Below are 22,381 nucleotides of genomic sequence, written 5' to 3' on the forward strand. Positions count from 1 at the left end.
CATTTTGACAACCATAGATACTCCAATACCAATAACTACTCACCCACTCATTGACTTTTAGGTCTACATACATCTCCACTCACTCACCTGTACAGTCACTCATACTTACAGTCACTCTGTGCATTTATACACCTATATAGACATTCACACACCGCCAATCATCCATTGAGGTACTGACACATCTAGTCAGTCATGCAAATAATTAATCACAGTAAAATGTACTCATATATACAGTTAAAAACACTCAAGTTCACTTACTCATAAAAATACTAACAAATTATGTGTCTTCCTGCAGAAAAACAAACAGCACATTACACAGATATCCTTGCACTATGGCGCATACAGCCACTCCCAAAATCACACACTCTCACATATAGATAGTTATATACTCTTACACACATATACACTGCGTTTCACATATGTAGTTACTGACACATGTACAACTGAGATATACATTCAATCACTAACACACCCATACATACACTCACCCAACCATACAGTCTATCACAGATGCACTCTTAAAAACATGCACCCACTGAATCACCCACTCACACATCTAGTCACAGAGTCACACACACCCTACCCACACAAACACTCAGGCACCCATACAGATACTCAGACAACCAATCAATAACCCATATAGACACTCATAGCTATTCACAAAACCATGCAGCCACTTATACACCAACACACAGACACATACAGACATTCACACAGTTTAGTCACTAGTCTGCAGTAAGATACATTTAATGACTCACTTATAGACTCAGTTACGCACCTAGAAAATCATCCATTCACACACTTGTACACCCACTTATTTTTCAACAGGCCTTTCCCTATATATATTAAACATAATAAAACTGTTCAGAAACACATACTCAATGGATGATGTCATCAGTGATGTCATCAGTGATGTCATTTGAGATGTCATCAGTGATGTCACTGACCATGTCATGAGTGATGTAATATGTGACGTCATCAGCAGTGCATTGAGGGGGTGCGAGTTATAGTTAGCTGAACTAATTATAACAGGGGAATTTCTACGGTTTTGTACGGGGGAAATGTCCAGCTAACTATAACACCCTTGAAACCTATGGTTTTTTCAGTGAATTTCTAAGGTTTTTTAAATGCCAATTCCTAACTATAACGCCCCTGAAACCTTTGGTTTTTTCAGTGAATTATATATATATTTATATTACCTACTGGCTAGTTGCCAGTAGGTAGTTCTAGTTAGGACCTAGTTTCCATAGGAAAAGAGTTTGTTGACTTGCCTATATCTTTGGAGCCGTTTGACAAATCTTCACTAAATTTTCCAAAACAAGTGTAACGTTCGGCCTTGTTGTACAGGGAAAGCTTTGGGGGGGGGGGGGGTCTGTGAAGCAGGGGCCAAGAAAAAGGGAGGGGGCAGAAAGTGCGTTTCCCAAGTTAATTCCCATAGTGGTTTGGAACACAACTACAGCCAGAATTGCTAGACAGAATCAAACCAAATTTGGCAGTAAGCTAGCTCTTCGTCCAAATAATGTGCTTTTTGTTATTTGGAGTAAATCAGTTTTGTAGTTTATATGTAATTAAAGGAAAACCAAATTTGTATACATAGGGACGCGGATCCTCTGAAAATCAGACAGTCCCCTTGCTGAAATCCGAATGGTTGCCAACACTTCAACCAGGAAGTGTTGGCCACAATCTTTGGACTTGGCTTCAGCCAAGTTTCAAAGAAAAAGTTAAAAAAAAAAAAAAAAGGAAAAAGGGGGCAGGGTAGGAATACCCAGACCCTCTAGCCCTGATACTGGGGGTCCCACTGGGACCCTGCCAGGGCAAAAGTACATTTGTTTGTTAATTTTCTCTGTGACATTACAACGGAGTCGTGAATCCATGGTCCCCTGTGCTCGTTTTAAAAAAAGCCTCCGGATGGGCCAGGTCTCGGGGGCATGCATCAACCTTTTTCTTTTTTCAAAAAGGAGGGGCAAACTGGGCCTACCTCACAGGAATCTTTTTAGCCCCAGGGACCACCACCTCCCAGGGACTTTATTTAAATTGGGGAGTGGGGTTAGGCAGAGTTTTCATCAGTTTTCCTGCCCGCTGTCATGCGGGCAGAGAAACAGATAAATAGTTGCTCCTTCATGCAGGGAGCTGCATATTTAGCAGCTCCCTGCATGCCAGCTCCAGCAGGAGGAGAGGAGCTGGCTGGGACACCGGGGGCCTTGAGGCTCCCCCTGCAGTCCCCATCAATCCACACTGTGTACCATCGGTGAGTCCAGGGCACCCAGGGAGATGTGGCTGGGCCCCGGGGGTGGGGTTCCTGGGGCCAAAATTGGCCCAGGGGATTTTTTTATTTAACTGGGGGAGGTGGAGGTCCCCTGGGCATGGTAAAGCAGAAGAATAGAATACTTCTCCACCAAACAAAGAAACACTTGCTTCATTTACCTCTTTGTAGTCTCATCATCTTCTCTTAACCAGGATTCATGTCATCACAAATTTGTAGAAGAAGAGGCTCAAGGAACAATCACAGTGCCGAAATTACATGCACACCTTGTTATCCTTTACACATCTGAAGTGTAACATATGCATGAGACATTTACCCAACGAGATAGCACTTACTAATCAAGCAAATTAATGTACTCCAGTTGGGTGGATATTTTTGGCCAAACTGGGGACTCTTCTTAGATAAAATAAGGTTCAATTGTGACACCATTGCTAATTTCAAAGAAATTAAACCTCAACGTGAAGCACTTACAAATATAAGCATAGGAGGTGCCCCAGTTGAAGCTCCACTTCAGTAAAGCACAAACTATCCTAACTTCTTGGGCTTGGTGAAGGCAAAGCAAGTGTGTTTCCTCTCGTATTTCATGTTGAAAAACTATATGAAATGCTAAATGGAGGTGAATACATTGTTGATCTATTGGAGCACAATCTGATGTGTAGTGACTGTGAGGAGTGGTTTCTTTCTTGTTGTCTTCTGGTGAGATCAGAGTCCATGGTTCTCACTTTTAAATACCGTAAGTATGCAAATGCCCAAAATGAATAGCACCACTCACAGACCCACTCACAGACCCACACAGGCACTCACAGACCCACACAGGCACTCACCTAGGCACTCAAAGAACCACTTGCAGATCCACACAGGCACACGCACACCCACTCACACACGCACACACATACAGGCACTCATACACCCACTCACACAGGTACTCACAGACCCACACAGCCACTCACAGATCCACTCTCAAAGGTGACCGGTGTCAGTTATCAATAAAAAAAAGAAAAATTAAAGTAGAAATTCACAGAAAGAAAACTAAGGTTATTGGGATGTTATGGTTATGAAATAGAATTTAAAAAACTTAGAAATTCACTGAAAAACCAAATGTTACAGAGACGTTCTAGTTAGGCTCAGATTTCACTCATTCAGAACCATTAAAATTCAGCAGTTATAATTACCTGAGCTAACTATAACTTACGCCCCTGCAATGCACTGCTTATGACCTCACATATTACATCACTCATAAGATGGTCAGGGACATCACATAAAAAGACACGTGTGAGCGAGAGCGACTTTTTAAAAAAAATGTTAACTTGGATCTGTGGGTCCACCTGTGAATTTGCAGCAAAATTCAATAAAAAAAATACTTTTAACCCGTGGCAGGGCCCACCCCCACCATATCTGTGGGATTAGGGTATTCCTACCCTGCCCCCTTTTCTTTATTTTGTACTTTTTTGAGGGACTCTGCTTCAAGTCGAGTCCCAAGATGGCTGCCAAAACTTCCTGGATAAAGTGTTGACAGACAGTCAAATTTCAGTAGGATCTGCAAGTCTTTACAGATCTGCGAGTCCACTGCAAGGACTCGCGTCCGCAGATATATATATTTTTCAAACGTAAATATCTCTGAAACTACTGAATGGATCTACACAAACTCACAAAAAGCATGCTTTCCGGACCACTGTCTAGCTTTATGCCAAATATGGTGTCATTCCGTTCGGTTCGGGTTATAGTCCTGTTTAAAAATGGAAAAATCCCCATAGACATAACATGGGGAAAACGCATTTTGATGATATACCACCCTGAACCTTTCAACACAGTGGCTAGACTAAAAAGGGGAAGATTTTTTAAAATTTCGTGAAGTTTCTTTATGCGGCCCCAGAGTTATTGGCAAACCAAAAAACGATTTTCCTATGGAAACTTTGGTCCTAACTATAACTAAAACCTAACCTAACAAAATTCCCTCTGTCGTTATGGTTAGGTCGCAGTTTCAATACAAAAGCCTTTTTTCTTTTTATAACTTTGGCACCATTCTACAAATCTGCATGCAACTTTCCAAAACAAAAGTGTACCTAGGTTAGTTTCTTTGTGGCTAGTTTGTGGCTATTTTCATGCAGTTCTGTAAAGAATGGACCTTACAATAGGGGAGGTGAGCCCAAAAGAGACATTTTCTATTTTCACTACTCTAGAACATATTGCTCCTCCATACAGAACAAAAGGTTGAAGGGAATTACATCAAGTTTGACTTGTAAACAGAACTTAACCAAAGGAAATGACTTTCATTGCCTTGGATTAAGTCTGTTCAGTAGTTTTTGAGAAATTAGAGTTTAAAATGTGTTCAGTCTGAGCATAAATAGGTTAAATTTTAGCGATAAGTGGACCACTAATTTGTGGATCCGCCATGGATTTATGAATCCACAAAGATTTAGCAAATTCATCTAAAAAATTATAGGCACACAATTGGATGAGGGTGTTTTTTTCTCCTATTGTATATTGCAGCTTCATGAATCCACTGGGCTCTGTTTGGCTGGTTGTTACTGAAAAAATTCTGTTGCAGCCTCCACTGCCCAACATGGTGCACGAGTACTGTGTTATGAAAAAGAAAAAGAAAGGTGCTTAAGGGGGCAGGGTGGACCTACCCTGAACCTAGGCACAAGTGGATGCAACCTATTTGATTGGCTGTCGCCACAAACAAAGATGTGCTGGCAGCCATTTTAGGACTCAGGGACTTAGTTCCTAGTGCTGAAAAAAGGTTTAAAGAAACATAAGGGGCAGGTATACCCTGCTCCCCTAGGCCTGGTGGGGGGGGGTGGAGGTAGGGGATTCCCAGAGGGACTGCCACACCCCCGGGACCATAATCATTTTTTTTATACTTTTCATGAGGTGGTGGGCGTGTGGTCCTCCGCCCGGAGCCATTTCTAGGCCCCGGAGACCCCATCCCCTAGGGCTGATGTATATATAAAGGAGAGTGGGTTATGCCCCCCCAAGCCTTTTATGGCCTCATGGGACACCATCCCCGGGACACTGCTTCCGACAGAACATTCAACCACTTTTCCTCACCTACATTTGGAGGGAAACACAGAAGGGGTCCGAGTTCCTGAGTGAGGCCATAAAGAGGGCTCCTCAGATTGGATCGCTCTCTGGTGCCACCAACATGCTTGTTTTGTTTCTCGTAGGAGAGCAGTATTGTTAAGGATTTTGGATACCTTTGGCAAGACCATTTTTTAGAAACGCCCGATAGAAAAAACTTCTAATTTATCATTCATTTTCAGCTAATTTAAGTCATTGTGATGCCACAAAAATCACTGAAAACATAAGCTGCCAAGCGTCCACCAGCCAAACAGTATTGACAAGTTTTTTGTATAAGAACTGATAAAGTTAATTTCTTTTTGCTCTTATATTGTTTGTCTTCCAACAATATCTTGAATGGTATTCAGGGTCTAACAAGCATATTCCTCCCATTGCAGAAAGAAACAGGAAGTGTAGCTGGTGGAGGTTTATTGGACTAATACATAATATGAATAATGAAATAAGGCAAGTGCACATATGACTTGAAATTATAACTACAATAGTCATATGTTTCTATTCACAAATAAATCCCACTTCACACCTGACATTCGTAATGCAACATTGAGCAATGCTCGTTCCCATCGGGGGAAATCGTATGACATTCCCCCTAATTCTATTCCCCTGTCTTGTCCCTCTTCTCTTTCCATGTGTATACTTTTCTGGCATGATCGAAACCTCCAACTCTGCCTAGAAAGAGAAATGGGGAAAGGCAGTAGAAGGACTGCTAAAGAGAATAGTATGGTGAGAGAAGTGAAATCAGTGCTCATTTTGAGTAGGTGGTTGCAGGCGGGACCAGCACTTATTTTTCCTCATCATTCTTTGAGATTGAGCAGGAGTGAGAAAAAAACAGAAGTGGGCTAAAAGGAAAGGGGGGGGGGGGGACCAGTGACACATGGAGAAAGCATGGCAGGAAAAATAACCTACAGGAGTGAGATAAAGGGACAGGGAGTGTCTGGTGATAGATTAAATAGACATGAGGTGGAATCTGGATAATGCAGCCTTGGGTTTTGGCATTTGACATTTGATAGTACCATCCCCAAGCCTGGGGCAATATTGGGACATAATAACTAAACCACACGATCAGAAGTTATACTTTCAATTTAGTGTAGGCTCACTACCAATACGATCTTACACAGCAAGATGGGTTAATTCAGGAGATAGTACGTGCCTCGCCTGTCAGGCCCAATTAGTCATTGGCCCACTTATTGTTTATTTGTCCAGCATATGCTGCCCCTCGTCGAGCATGGCTCATGCCAATTTGTAGGCTATTGGGCACCAGAAGGAGTGGTGATGCACAAAGAATATTGCACACTGACAAATCAACCCCCATTGTAATTGCATTAGCAAAATTCTTAGGATGGTCGTGGGCTATTAGATCACAGTCACTCATTTTATGTGACGTTTCTACTGCACATGTAAACATGAAGCTGGCCATGTATTTATTCTTTTTTTTTTTTCTTTTTCTTTCCATATCAAATAATGCATATACAATATCAGCAAATGTACGTAAATAAATCCACAGGCAGCATTAGGCAAACAAAAAGGATTAAACAAAACAATACTTCATATCCCAGTATCTAAGCTGAAGCAGTGCTCCAACTAACAATAACCCACATTAAAACATAGTTAGGCGTGGTATAAACCATTAAAACTGCTTAGAACTCCTCTATCCAGGCGGATAATGCTCCCCAGATCTTCCTTCCCTTTTGTTTAGCCTGAATACCCTTACGCTTATATAGAGCCATTTCAAATTGATATACGTGCAGAAAGCGCCCTTTCCATTGCTGGAATGTCGGGGGGAGTCTTATCTAGCCATGCAGAAGATATGCACAGTCATAGCGATGAAGAGCAATTCCGGCCCAGGCCCTAAATAGGTTTTATCTACTCCCAATAACATAAGTTGCGGGGACAGAGTGATCTTACTTTTTAATATCTCTCCTAAGAAGCCCACAATTTCTAGCTCTAATTGATTTAGGCTGGGGCAGGAGTAGAATATATGGACCAGGTCAGCCCCTAAAGCATAACATCTGGGACAACTTGTCCCAGCCGTGTCGCCCCATTTTGCAATCTTTGCAGGGGTTATATAAAGATCATACACAGTTTTATAGTGTTGTGATTGTAAATTCGAGGCATACATCGCTGTACCCCCTAGCTCCAGTGATTCCAAAAACCCTGAGTCGACCAGGTCAAGTTTCTCCTTCCATTTCCCATCCTGCTTCTCGAGATCATCAGGGACCAGTTCCAATCGGCAGCCGTATAGCTGAGAGATAGAAGAGGTAACTTCTTTTACCATTACTTCCAATACCGGTATTTGATCAAAGCCAACAGTCCCCCCAACTTTTTTTTTTTTTTTAAAAAGTCCCTGATCTGTAAGTATTTAAAAAAATCTTGTGATGAGATATTGAATTTACTACGGATCAGTTCAAAGGGCGCAAATGAGCTCCCTACCAAAAAATCTCCAAGTCTACTAACCCCATTGCAGCCCCATCTGTTAAAGCAGCTGTCATGGAAAATGCAGGGCAGTTGCTCATTTTGGGTCAGAGGGGTATATCGGCTATACCTACCCACCCCTGCTTTTTTCCTAACCAAAACCCAATTCCTATATGCTGCATACAAGGTCTTAAAGCGGGTTCGTTTGAAGTAGCTTGACTCAAAAAACATCATTCGACAACCCTGAGCAGACTTTCCCAATCAATAGCTCATAGATGGAGGGTGACCTATTACTGGTGTCCTGCACCGTTGTACGGCAGCTAAACAATATCTGATAGCACTGCAAAACTGCAGAGAGATAATACAACCTAAAGTTCGGTAGTGCCCAGCCACCCCTAACTCTGGTTAAGCACATATAAGCATTAGCTCTTCTGGTCTTCCCGTATGCACAAATAAAACTAGCTGTTAACCTATCAATTTTCATAAACCATATATCATTAATTTCTAGTGGGAGAGATCTAAACACTTATAGTATTTTTGGAAGGAAGATCATCTTAATTAAGTTGCATCTTCCCATTATCGATAGTCTCAAGTTGTCCCATCTTTTAAAATCATGCTTGACTTTCTCCAGAACAGGGGACAAATTTTTATCAACTATGATGTTTACCCTTGAGGTAATACAGATACCAAGATACGTAGCTTCATTTGTAATCCTAGTGTCAGATGCTAGCGTGTGTCTGTTGATTAAGATTTGGGTTTTAGTTTTGTTTAAAAGAAATCCTGACCCACTCCCGAATTCTTCAACCAGTTCCTCCACTGCCCTTATGGCCCTGTCTGGATCGCTTGTAATTATGGCGATGTCATCGGCGTTGGCGAGAGTCTTCGTATCCCACCCCTGTAGTGTAACGGGCACGACATCTTGTGAGGCTTCTAACATTCTGATAAAAGGGTCAATAAATAGCGCGAAGAGTAGGGGAGACATAGGACAGCCCTGTCTTGTACCCCTCTCGATTACAAAGGGTTCAGTTTCTTGTCCCATTATACTCAGATAGGTAGTAGGTCTTTTATATATTGCCTGGATTGCGTTAATAACGTTTTTCCCAAGTCCAATACCCTCCATCACTTTCCAGAGAAAGTCCCACGACACACGGTCGTACGCCTTTTCTGCATCCAAAAAACAGACCCCTATTGGTTTAGCCAGGACTTCAGTTGCATCGAATACGGTTATAACCCTTTGAATATGGTCCGTAGTTCCCCTCCCCGGGATAAACCCATGCTGTTTATCAGATACAAGCTGATGTATGACCCTAGCCAGTCGGGTAGCGAAGATCTTTGAATATAACTTTCCGTCGCTGTTTAGCAGTGTAATTGGTCTGTAGGTGCCAAGAGCAGTAGGGTCTTTGTCTTTCTTTAGAAATATAATTATGTTGGCAACATCCCAGGATCTGGGCGGTTGAGTCCCCATTCTAACTCCATTTACGAGGCTCAAGAGCTCCTGCTGAACTTCTGCAAAAAATATTTTGTAAAACTCTAATGGTATAGAGTCTACCCCTGAAGCCTTCCGAGGGTTGGGCAAACAGGGCCAGTTGCAGCTCTTCTAATGATATTTCTCCCCCTAACATCAACCTCTCCTCGTCTGAGTGTAGCTGAGCGCAATGGGCCGACTAAATGGCTGTCTGGTAATGCAGAGCAGTAAATAGGCGGATCTTTATACAGATTAGCATAAAACTCCCTGAAGGCCTCCCTAATTTCTCCGGGTTCTGTAACTATATTCCCGCTCATATTCTTAATATTACTAATATTATAAGCCATGCTCTGCTGTTTTGCCCTGACTGCCAGATACCTCCCGATACGATCATTGTATTCATAGCGATCCTGTTCGCTAGCAAGGAGTTTCCCAGCATTTTCTCTGCATGATGTTCATTTAGACGGGCCTTAGTAATAGCTATCTCATTTAAAACAGGAGCCACGTCTCTCTTATTTTGAACAGTATCAAATAATCTGGTTTCCAAGCTGCTTAAAATTTGATATAGCTCTCCCCAACGATCACGCGCCTTCTTCTGTTTAGTGATGCTAAAGCTCAGGGTTTCACCCCTTATGCCTGCTTTGAAGGAATCCCAGACCATCCCTTCCTCGGCGCTTCCCTTATTTATGGGGAAAAAAAACACAATCCAAGACCGCATATGTTCAACATAGTCAGGATCCAGAAGCAGACACCTTTCAAATGACCACTTTCTAGGTACTCGAATCAGACTAGTAATTACCAGTTCAAACACAATCAGATTATGATCAGACACTACTCTAGGATATAAATCCACCCGTGCCCCTCTTATCAAAATAGGTGTAACTAAGAAATAATCCAATCTGGCAAAGCTGCCATGGGGAGCTGAATAGTAGGTACATCCTGGGTCTGGTGCCCCTAAGGCATGCCATACATCTACCAGACCTATCTCTCTACGCAAATGCCCAAGAGCATGGAATGATTGTGGCTTTCGTCCAGCATAGCCTTCTTCCGTATTGCAGAGCCCCCCTCTAGACCCATTTAGGTTGAAGTCCCCACAAACAACAAATGGACCAGGCCACTTTGGTAATTCGGAAGCCAGAAGGTTACAGACACTTGGATCGTCCAATTCTGGGGCACATATTACGCATAATGTAAAAGAACCACTGCCGACCTTACACTCCTGAATCACCCATCTACCCAGCTCATCGACTGTGCTGCGGCCTGGGATAGTTGAGGTACCCTTCACTAAAATAATCACCCCTCTGGTCCTGGTTTCTTGTGTTGTATGACAGATAAGCTTTAAACCTTGAGTGTTCAGCAGGGCCCTATCTTCTCTGGCAACATGAGTTTCTTGAAGGCAATACAAGTCTGCTTTTAGGTAGCCAAGCTCTTCCTGTACCCTCCTACTTTTAGCCTTATCATTCGGACTGCAAATGTTGATAGATGCTATACGCAGCCTAGCCATAACTCAAGGAGGTTGTTTCAGCCATACAAAAGAACCACCTATTAGAGCCTGAAGTCTTACTCCAGTGTATTGCCGCTAGCGCCAACCCTACTTCTAGAGTGCCTACTGCCAATCCTCTCTCCCCTCTAAATTTGTGTGCATCACACCATTGCCTTCCCAAGGCCATAAAATGCTGCACCATCAATACTGTTACAACCACTTGCTGTATATTGCATAACATGCCATTACTCAATCTACCGTTACCCCTACCCCATCCACAACCCTCTCTCCAGCCAGCCAACACCCCCACCACCCCTCCCCCACCTCCCCCCCTCTAGTGAAAGCAGCCAACCACCTGGTCCGTGTGATGGAAGCTGAATATCAGCACCGCGGTGCTCCCCCTCTCCTGTCAGGTGTTGTCCCCCTTACTCCTAAATGAACACAGCTCGAACAAAGACAAAAAACATAGAAAATCAAAATGGCCCTAGAAAAAGATTGTCTAAATGTCCTGCGAGTTTTAGTTTTTTCATATATTGTCCTGATCTTCAAGTATTGTTATTGCTCATTGAAACCTTACCCAGATATTCCTTAGCCTGACTCTCTGACGTAAAATTTTTTACTGAGCCATGAACTATTGTTTTCAATCTGGCTGGGGCCAATAAGTATGCTTCATGGCCCGAGTCCTGGAAAGGCTTGATAACCTGTCGCAATCGCTACCTACGTTCCACTGTCGTGTGGCAAAAGTCCGGGCGTGTAAAGAATGATACACCTTGATATGTCCATCGAGTATCAGGGCGGGCTTTTTCAAAAATTGCCTGGTGCAGTAGGAAATTCCCAAAAGAAGACTAGAATGGCTCGTGGCTGCCTTGGATTCCTGCCAGCTGACGTTGGTTTTTTGCTAATCATTGGGAATCTATGCACTCTTTGCATTTCTGAGGCCCAGTCCCATCCAGCTAGTTCAGGGAATGAGGTTTTCAGAAGGTCCAATATATATGCTTGTGTGTCCTCGCCCTCCACGCCTTCCTCTATGCCAAGAAAATGAAGCTCATTTCTACGTTGACGGTTTTCCATATCTTCCAGCTTTCATTGTACATCACTTAATTGGTGCTCGTGCATCTTGGTTTGTTCTTTCACTTCAGTGACTGCATCTTCAAGGACCGCTGTTCTATCCTCGATATGGGTCAAACGTTCCCCGGTCTCCGAGCATGCCTTCCCAACCTTTCGTACAGCCCCTTCTAGTTTTTTTGTCGCATGCCTGGCTTTTTTGCTATCTGCCCGTGTCTCGGCTCGGTGCTCTTTAATAGATTCTAGTATTACACTAAGTTCAGGACTAATAGGGGTGGTGTTGGTAGGTTGTGGGGTAGTGGTCTTTGAGTCGTTAGCAATTGAATCCCCAGGCGAGATCCCAGCCATCCTTGTGTGGGAATAATCCCATTTTAAGCTGCTACCAGGAACTTTCTTTGCTCTTTGTTTTCGAGGCTCAATACTGCCTTTACGCACTTTCTGCTGCTTCGGACATTTAAGTGCCGTTTCAGGCGCCTCCAGCGTGCTAGATTCAGAAGTATGTGAGAGATTTCCACTAGACTCGCTATTATATGAGTCAGGGGCCTCAGAGTCCGAGCCATCAGTCAAAGAGAAAAATGTATCCACCCCCTCCAAGGTGGTGTCAGAGACTACAGCCGCTGTAGCACCGTGCAGCACAGCAACGCGGTCCTTGTCACCTTCGCCTTTGTCAACACTACCCCCTGCCCCTACTGCTACCATTGCTTGTTCAGGTAACAAGGAATCACTAGAGTCGCCGGGTTCCCTGTCCTGTGTTCCATCCTCTCCAGTCGCACCTAAATGAATTGTAGCATCTAGCGCGTCTGGTGTAGCCTGCCTGCTAGTTTATTTACCTGCCAATGGTAAAGATGGTAAAGATGGCCAGTTCTCAGAGTGTTTGCTGGCTAAAAAAATCCGTAATTGAGGGCTGTGGAGTATATTGCGAGTCGGTGTCCGGAGCCCCTGTCTTGCTTGATTTAGGGGCTTGATCCCTCCTTTTAATAGTGCCAATACTGCCAGATGTGTTTTTCCCCACGTGGGCTGTTACTGCTGCTGCCTTACCTGACCCAGACTGCTCGAGGGTCACATCCAGTCTGGCAGCATTGGCTCGTATGGTAGATCTATTCAGAGCTGAAACGGACGCTTCTCCTTTGTCCTTCAAGCTCTTTGCAGGTTTTGGTGGCATTCTCGAGCAGGCAGCCACCTAGGCAGTACAGTCACCTAGTCCGAGCATCAGTCGGGGCAGCTTCCTGGCGAGTCCCGCCCACCAGTCCAGAGCACCGAGACACCGGCGAGCTGCAGGCTAATAGAGTGAGCGCCAGCCCCCGTTCTTCCCCTCACTCCACAGCAAGGATCCAGTGACCATCACGATGCGGGGTGGGGTCGATCGGAAGAAGCGACTAAGTAGTCTCAAGCACCCAGGCCGTTCATCGAGCAGCAGCAAGGTAAGGATTAGAGGTTCCGGGAGAGCACCTCCGCGAGCATCTAGGTGGCCGCCATCTTGCTGACCATATATTTAATAGGTACCGTATCAACTGGTTGGTATAATTGGACTCTAAGCGCTGTGGTGTAGGCGCGCTGTGCATTTTCCTCTATAATCGTTACCCGTTTTTTCTATTTTTGTTTATTTTAAGTTATTTCTCCCTGTTTTAACCTGGGGAATGCCCCCTTACCTGCACTGTAATTTGTTGTAACACCGCTGCTTAGCGGGTCCGGTCCCGGGGTTTCAGAAAGTTTGGGAGGGAATCGGCCGCCATATTGTGAGTGGACTGGGTGACACAGTTTGGGCGCCATCCTGAGTGTCCCAGTGGTGCTGATCACTCGCGGACGCCCTATTTAAGCCAGTCCCTCAAGCGCGCAGCGGTGACGCGCAGCGGGGGCGCCCTCCCTGCGCCTGAGTCGTGCCAGAGTCCTGCCCGTCTGCGCTCGTCCGCGCCGAGTCAGGGTTAGGCAGGGCTCCGTAGCCTTTCTTCCGGTTGATGTAGTTTTTGTGCTTTTCCATATCATGCATACTAGATCTGCTCTGCTTAGTTTTCGTAACGCTTTGCCCTGCACGCATATTCCGCTTCATCCTCTCTCTGGCCCTATTAATTGTCCTAAGTGTGATTTTAGACTTCCATCTCCTGTTCCTATCTCTGCATATAGGAAAGCTCCCTTAGGCTGCCCAGCTGCCATTCTGCCTCCGCTGGTAAAATCTCAGGATCCGTCTATTTTTAAGGTTTGCCATCTTAATGTGAGGTCTCTGGTTAGACATCATCAGGATGTGCATAGTCTAGTTACGGACGAAGCCCCTGATGTTTTGTACATGTCAGAGACATGGTTGCATGATGATGCCTCAGCTACGGTGAACTTGGCTCTCCCCTCTGAGTATGTGATTTTTACTCATAATCGTAACTCGAGAGGAGGTGGCATTGCGGCTGTTATCAAATCCTGCTACTCATGCGTATGGAAAGCTATGGATATAGCCGGCTGCGAAAGTGCTTACTTTCGCATCTGGGTTAATTCCCATTTTACTTTCTCTGGCCTACTTATCTATCGGCCTCCGGGCCCGGACGCCGCTTTCAGGTCAGCCCTTCCTGAAGCTGTCAGTACATTAGCTTTAAGGACTGCTAACTTTAGTATCATTGGCGATTTAAATCTTCATTTTGATACTCCCCTTTCCCCTGCTGTTAGTAGCGCTCTTGTCGATCTGGAAGCTCTCCAGCTATTTCAGCTGGTCAACCATTGTACTCATGTTGGTGGACATATTCTGGACCCTATTTTTACCAATCTATCTGCGGCTAAAGTGCTGCTTCCCAGGCCTATGGCCTGGACTGATCACCATCTTATAGGTAATTAAGGACCTTCCTCACAGAGTAATTTCATCTATGCCTCTTAGGCGTCCATGGAGAAAGCTGAAATTAGCTGACTTTCATCGGCTTCTTGGTCAATATCCTCTGGGCCCTTTCTTGGATGTTGAGTCGGGATATGACCTGTTTTGCAATTGGCTGACTGGAGCCTTGGACTGCCTGATCCCAATTGCGGAGAGTAAACGCCGTCGTGCTGATCCTAGTCCTTGGTATGACGATTCGCTTCGGCTCCTTAGGAAAGCATGCAAACAAGCTGAAAGAGCCTGGCGTAAGTCTTATTTGCCAGGCATGAAAGCGATCTACCGTGCCAGGAGGAAGAAATATCATAGAGCGGTTAATAAAGCTCGGGCTGCCTATTATTCTTGCGAATTCAACACCAGCACCTATCCTACTAAATTAGTATTTAAGGTGCTTAAGGATCTTACAGCCAGTAGAGCTCCAGTCGCTGAGATCTGTTCTGCCTCGCACTGTGAGGACCTGGCTGCCTTTTTTGTGGAAAAGGTTGAGGCCATCTATCGTTCCTTTTCTGTTCCATCCGTCTCTGTGGGGAAGTTGGAACCTTGCCCAATGACTACTATGTCTTTGTGCTCTTGCCCAGAGCTTTCGATGGAGGAGTTTAATAAAATTGTGGCGAAAGTCAAATCTGGCTCTCCTAGTGATCCTCTTCGGCCTGCCCAATTTAGAGATTCAGCGTTACTTAGTCTTCCTCCCCTGCGTGATCTTGTCAATCTATCTTTGACATCTGGTTCTGTCCCTGCTAGCTGGAAACAAGCTCAGGTGATGCCTATTTTAAAGAAACCTGCCTTGGATCCATTAAAGCTGGAGAACTATCGCCCTATATCTCTGCTCCCATGGGTCGCAAAACTGACTGAGGTTCATGTTAATGCCATTTTATCTAATCATCTTCATTGTGCTCACATTTTGGATCCCTCGCAGAATGGCTTTGGACCCGGCCATAGTACTGAGACTGCGTTGCTCTTTATGGTTGAGCACCTGCGTACACTGGTCGACACGGGTCAAACGGCGGCACTGGTGCTTCTCGATCTCAGTGCCGCCTTCGACACCGTCTCCCACGCCATTCTAATACAGCGTCTGGGTGAGGCTGGTGTCGATAACGTGGCACTTGAGTGGTTTCGATCGTTTTTATCTGGTCGCACGTTTAGGGTTTTTACTCCTCCTTTTCAGTCTAAACCCTATCCTATCACTCAGGGTGTGCCGCAAGGGTCAGCTCTGAGCCCCACACTTTTCAATCTCTATGTGCAGCCGCTGGCTGCTGTCGCCAAGCGTTGGAACCTGACTGTGGTGTCCTATGCTGACGACACGCAGCTGGCGGTTGCATTAAGTGGGGCGTCTGACCTCGAGGCTGATGAGTTCCGCGAGGGACTGAGCTCAGTGGCCCGTTCGATGACAGATAATTGCCTGCAATTGAACGCTAAAAAAACCGAAGTGCTCATTGTTGGCAAGCAGAGTCATCTCTGGGGTGATCATTGGTGGCCACCCGAGCTTGGTTCAACTCCTCTTCCTGTCACCGAGGTTAAGAACCTTGGGGTCTGGTTGGACTATAAACTCAGTTTTGCCTGTCATACTAAGAAAACCGCTGCCACGTGTTTTGGGATTCTACGTAGGCTCAGACCTATCTTTAAATTCTTTGATGCTCCAACCAGACAGCTTATTGTTCAAGCTACGATTTTGTCTAGGTTGGACTATGCGAGTTCTCTTTTGTTGGGGGCTAATTTGGCCGAACTTTCTAGACTTCTACGCGTTCAAAATGCTGCCGCCAGGGCTCTGGTGGGCTTACCGCGATTTTGCTCGGCCAAAAATACCATTGTCAAACTTCATTGGCTCCCTGTCGCTCAGAGGATTAAGTTTAAATCTCTGTGCCTTGTGTTTAAAATTCTGAAGCACTCTTCTCCTCAGATTCTGGAGCACTTTATTCTGCCTTATGTTCCCTCGCGCTCTCTAAGATCCTCGGGTCTTCACTTGGTCACAGTCCCGCGCTTTAAGAGAGCTAGGTCCGGCGGCCGCTCCTTTAGAGTACTTGCTGCCGGGCTCTGAAACTCTCTTCCTGTCCATGTCCGCGCAATTAACAAACTTTTTGCCTTTAGGAAGGCTGTTAAAACCTTCCTTTTTCCTCTGGATTCTTAGTGCTGCTGTGTTCTTGTCTTTGGTATTACTTGTGTCCGTTATTTTGTCCTTTATAGCTTTATTGTACCCCTGTATTATCTAATGTCATGAATTGCAGTAGTTTTATAAGTATTTAGCACATCCAGTCGTTTTAAACTCTATAATTGGTGTTTTATTATTCTTGATGACAGATTCTAAGTATCCTAACAATGGTTTTAACTGTGCTTATATATTGCTTTTTATTAAACATTCATTTTATGTTTTGCGCTTTTATGACATAACTGTCGAATAAAGCGTGTTGGAATTGGAATTAGATAGTGTAGGACTTAGGCTTCTGAGCAAAACTTTGGGCCTCAGCATTTATTCTTTTACAAACTAGGCCCTGGGTGAACTAGAGGGGGAAGGGAGGTAGAGATAGATGTGGCCGTGAGATTGGTGAGATACAGAGAGATGTAAGGAAAGATTATGAGGCAGCCAAGCACTGAAAGAGAAGTAGTGAGATCGGCAAAATTGGAGAGTGGGGAAGAGATTGCAAAAAGGAAATGTAGTGAGATGGAGGAGGCCATGGTACACTGAAGGGTGAGGCAGAGAGAGGGGTAAGGTAAAAAGGGAGGCAGGTTAGGGAGAGAAAAGTAAGACAGACCGCTGAAGTAGTGAAACATGCCAAGAGAGATGTGTGGAAAACAGAGTGGTGAAGTAGTGAGAGTGCAAAATGAGAAGAGTTACAGAAAGACAGGTCAGATAAATAGTGTAGTGAGGCATCTATAAAGACAGATAGATGGGTAGAAAGAGAGAGGAGGTGAGTGAGACAGGTGACAGTGAGAGACAAGGGATGTAGAGAAAGAGAAATGAGTTTGATACAAAGTAGAAGTACAGGTAGAGAGTGAGGTGTGCAGTCAGGGAGGTCAAGTAGAGAGATTTATAAACAGGGAGAGTGGTAAAGAGGGAGAGTTGAGGTTGAGAGACTGAAATGAAAAAATAAGAAGGTGCAGAGAGAGAAGAGTGAGAGGAGGTATTAATGGACACAAAGATGGTAGAGGCAGTAAATGAATTAGTGAGTAAAGAGTATGGCAGTGAGAGAGGCACAGTAGAGGGAACAGAGGCATAAACAGAGAGAGAGAGAGAAAGTGGCAAGGCACGGAAGTAAGCAAATGGTGAGTCAAATTGCAGGGTTATGTAGTGAGAGCAAGGTGGGGTAGAAGGAGATGAGATAGTGAGAGTTAAGAGGTACAGAAAGATCTGATGTAGTGAGGTATCAGGTAAAGAGAGGGCTTAAAGAGCAGTGAGGTATCCAGAGGTAGAGAAAGCAATAGAGAGGATAGTTAAAGAGATGAGATTGAAAGAGGTGAAGAAAATGTAGGTGAGATACAAGTAGTTGGAGGTAAACAGAGGAATGAGATGCAGAAACAAGAATAAGGTAGGAAGTGTTTTGCGGTGGAGAGAAAGGGTAGAGATGCAGAGGTTGGTGCAAGAGAGAGAGGGAACAAACTGGGAGATGGGGAGACGTGGAGAGGAGAGGTGTATTGAGAGAACTGTTACGCAGACACAAGTGAGGTAGAAAAAGTTACGATAGAGGCAGGATAGGTATACATAAATGTAGATTGGTAGAAATACAAAGGAGAAATGAGAGGGGAGGAGATAAAGGAGGTTTAGTTAATTAACAAGAAAAACGTGAGACAGAAAGATTCTTCTTTAATTGACACAAACTGCCTGAGAGCTCAAAGATCAACATTGGCCAGGCTTGCACACTAAGTTTCTGATAAGCTTCTGGGAAGCCCACAAGCTATTAAAAATAATCTGTCTTTATGCACATTATTATTATGATTGGATGTCTGACTGCCTTGATAATGTTATTAACAGGTAACTTTAACATGAACCTATTCAATATCCTTACTAAGATGATACAGTGCTTTTACAGGGCAATAAGTGGGACATTCCACAACAAATCAAGCCAGCCTTCAAAAGACGAGAACCTCTTGGATGAGTGAGTGCATATACTGAGTATATGCACCCACCCAGGCCTCCGATTAGTGAACGGTAGGAAAAAAGAGGATCAACTCCCTACCTGTACTCCTACCACCATGAAATCACAGGCCACATTAGACTACACCTTCATTAGCCTCCCTATGTTTATATGTTTGAAATCTTTTAAGATCGACCAACACCCCGAAAGTGACCACTAGCCCCAGAATCTGGAGTTACTTAATAAAAGAGCACTGCATGTAGAGGGATCCGTCCCAGATGAAGCCACAATAAAAGTTAACATACAAGCTGAAATGGAATGGCTTTTAAGCCAACAACATTGTGGAGAACTGTCGACTGTCAAAGGAAAGCAAGGCTAAATCAATTGTCTGCCCAATAAGGGCGTGGGAGTAGAGAGCAGAGTAACTAGTAAATTAAATTACTTCACATTTAAAACCAAAGAGGGCCCACGTTCTAGCTCCTAAGAGGAGGAACTCATGATGGCCAAGGTCTGCCATAAGGTCAAGTAAGGAAGAATTAAACTGGTAGCTCCAAATTTTAGACTTAATCTGATTGATAATAGCCCTCAATATGAAATTGCAGCCCTACGGAAAACATACAAGAGACATGGGCAGCAGAAGGAGATGAAAATAACAAATTTTAGGCATGCTTACTACATGCAAGTAAGTCCAGGAATGTAAAAGAATTATTGACCATCATATACAAGCATGAAAAGGGGTGCCTTGCGGCAAGCAATGCAAACATCACAGAGAGAAAATGGGTTGACTTTTTAACTGATGTCCAAATAGTGCCTCCTTCCCAATGCAAAAACATACAATCATGAAAGTCCCAGCATCCCAGTGTGTAGATATCACAAGTCACTAAAGAAAGCAAGTGATTGAGATCATTAATAAGGGTTGGTGCAATGGTGCCTCAGGTTCCAAAGGCTTACCACAGCAATTATTTACATTTAACCCTGAATTCTGGGCAGATGTTCTAACCCTTATCTATAATCGATGCATTACCACCCAACAGATCCCTGATTCGTGGCGTGGAGCAATTATCCCAATCTATAAAGAGGACAAACCTCTAACCCGGCTAACTACAGTTGCGTTTTCTTTCTCAACAATGAATGAGGCAAAATATTTTGCTGGCATATTACTAAAAGGTTGAGAGACATGGGCAAATGAGCAGCACATAATCCTACCACACCAAACAAGCTTTAAAGAAGGGATTAGAACCTCAGCAAACCTTATCTCCTGGGCAACTCTTACTGACAGACCGACAAGAAACAAATGTCGTACCTCTGCTTTGTGGATCTTAAAGCAACCTTTGATTACAAACTCAGGAACAACTTATGGTGTAAATGATGTAAAGAGAATTATAACATTATACTCAAAAACCTGGCTCCACGTTAAAATTGGAGATAGTAGCACACTTGCTCACACAACTAACACTAGAACAAAATTAAAAAAAGGTTGCATAAAACAGCCCCAGTACATTTTAAAATCTTTCTAGCTGATCTTACTTCAGATCTGAAGAATGTAAATGCACATGCACTGAAGCATGACGGCCTTCTCCATGTGGATGATGCATTCCTGATATCTAAGACCAGGATAGGGCTACAACACCTGCTAAATTATGGGGAATCTAATAGGCTAATTGTCAATTCAGATAAAACCAAAATCATAATCGATGGAAAGAAGATTAAGAAACTGGGACACTGGCCTTTGAATGGCCTTTCAATCAAAAAATTAGCAGAGTATAAGTATTTGGGGGTTGTGATTCATAATCGAGGAACTTTCCTCCCTCACAAACAGTTCATAAAAGCAAAGGCCTCCTCTCTCCTTTATGCCTTTTTAAGTCTCTATGAAAACTGTGGGGACCCATCTCTCAACTCTATGGTGAAAGTCATCCATGCCAACTTCTTCCAAATTTTGCATATTGGCTGAAGTGATGTTTGGAAGTGAGTCGGGTTTCATAGATCAACTTGTTACCAACACCTATAGACAAGTGTTTCCCTGACCCAAGCATAGTTCACCAGCTCAGATACGGTTGGAATTTGGCTAAACAAAGCAGTAATTGGAAAGACAAGGGGCGTTAGTAACAACATGCTTCAAGCTAAGGCCAGCAAAGGAAAATTCACTAGAACATCAGTTGTGGCTTGAAATCTCCCACTCAAGCATGGTCAATTGCTCGCACCTTCTTGGATATGACGCTCCAGAATCTTCAGATAGATAACTTATGAACAGGGCCAGTTACCTTCACAACCTTCAAAAGACTAGTTTAAAAAACTATGCAGCAGAAATCATGGTTGAAAGAACACAGAAATTAACAAACCATTGCACACGACTGGCTAATCCTAAACAATACGAGAAGTTAGGCATGCAACCAATTTTATGTCTCTGTATTTCAAAAAAGATCAAGCAGAAACTGCTGACGTGTCAGTTAGCAGTCATGCCAACACTACATTGTATTAGGAAAGAGTTCAGAAAATCAACCACCACTAATTGCAGACTACAATACATACAAGGAATCAATCATAAGCATAGTCTGCATCTGCCCAGCTTTGTTAAATGAGAGGCACGCCTTGCGAAAACCTCAGTTCAAATTGTTGAACTTCCATTTCTGTAGGCCAACAGTAATGGCATGCCTTCAAGTGACGCCTCTTCCTCTCGCACCGCGTTTTGCAAAAGTCATGGGCATTGCAGAAAAGAATCCGAGGGTAGCAACTGCTGAAAATAATTACTGATCACTGGAGAGGGGCTGTATTTTGCCCTGGGGACAATACCAGCTCATTTGTTCCACGGATAACCCACATTAAGAACAGCCCTGTCGCACTTCAAGTAATTATGCAAACTCCATTATGCTTGTCAAAAAATACACTAAACACCCTATTTTCACTTACTTGCCAGTTTTCAGCACTTTCAATCAGTTAGATTGTGTGCGTGTTATGTACTGCGACCTGCTTGAAGTACTTTAACTGGTGTAGTTGTTGTTTTAATGAGAACTTTTTACAGCTTCTGATATTATCCACATTGTTTTATCTCTCATGTATGGTTTAAATTAACCAAGGCATGAAAAAATAAACTGACTGTCTTGATAATGTTACCAGGAAGGGGTTCGTTTTGGCCAATTGCTTACTTTGTCCATGCGTTAAAATGGCTCTATAGGGGACCTGTCAAGGGCAAAAGGGGGCATGCCCAGACGTGGGTCCCGTGCTCTCCATGCCACTGGAATCAAGCTATCCTGGCTGAAGAGATGTGAAACCCGAAACCGGTCCTAGGATGCTTGTTTCCAGTCCAGGGAGGACCTGGCTTGGCAGTTCGGGCTGGACTGTTCGCATGAGGCACAGGCTCAAGACTGATTTGCATATGACTGGGTCCAAACTGGAATGGCATGGTGAGCAAAAAAACGATAGATTTAGGCCTAGATCTCTGTACTGGGGTAAATGTATGACATTGTTCTTCATTCTGTCCATCAACTGTTTTTGCAAAAGGGAGGCACTCCCACCTATCTAATTAGACAGGACTGGCACAACACAGAAAGACCATCCCACTCTAAATATCACCACCACCCTCAACAATCACCACAGCAAGGAAGCCCTACAATGTCTCAATACTCTTGCCTAATTAAGTGGAAACAACAAAATCGCCAAGTCTGGCTTCCTGTAGCAAATGAGGCTACACACAAGAAATTTAAAT

The 22,381-nt window shown here is 43.9% G+C and overlaps 1 protein-coding gene across 1 annotated transcript in view; it reads right to left on the bottom strand.

Moving 5' to 3' along the window:
* The window catches only part of LOC146820941 (two pore calcium channel protein 1-like), a 653,069-nt gene that overhangs the window by 511,853 nt on the left and 118,835 nt on the right, over positions 1–22,381 (bottom strand). The gene's annotated exons all lie outside the window — the stretch shown is intronic.

This window comes from Triturus cristatus, chromosome 6 (genome assembly GCF_964204655.1).
Source record: "Triturus cristatus chromosome 6, aTriCri1.1, whole genome shotgun sequence".
Classification (NCBI taxonomy): domain Eukaryota; kingdom Metazoa; phylum Chordata; class Amphibia; order Caudata; family Salamandridae; genus Triturus; species Triturus cristatus.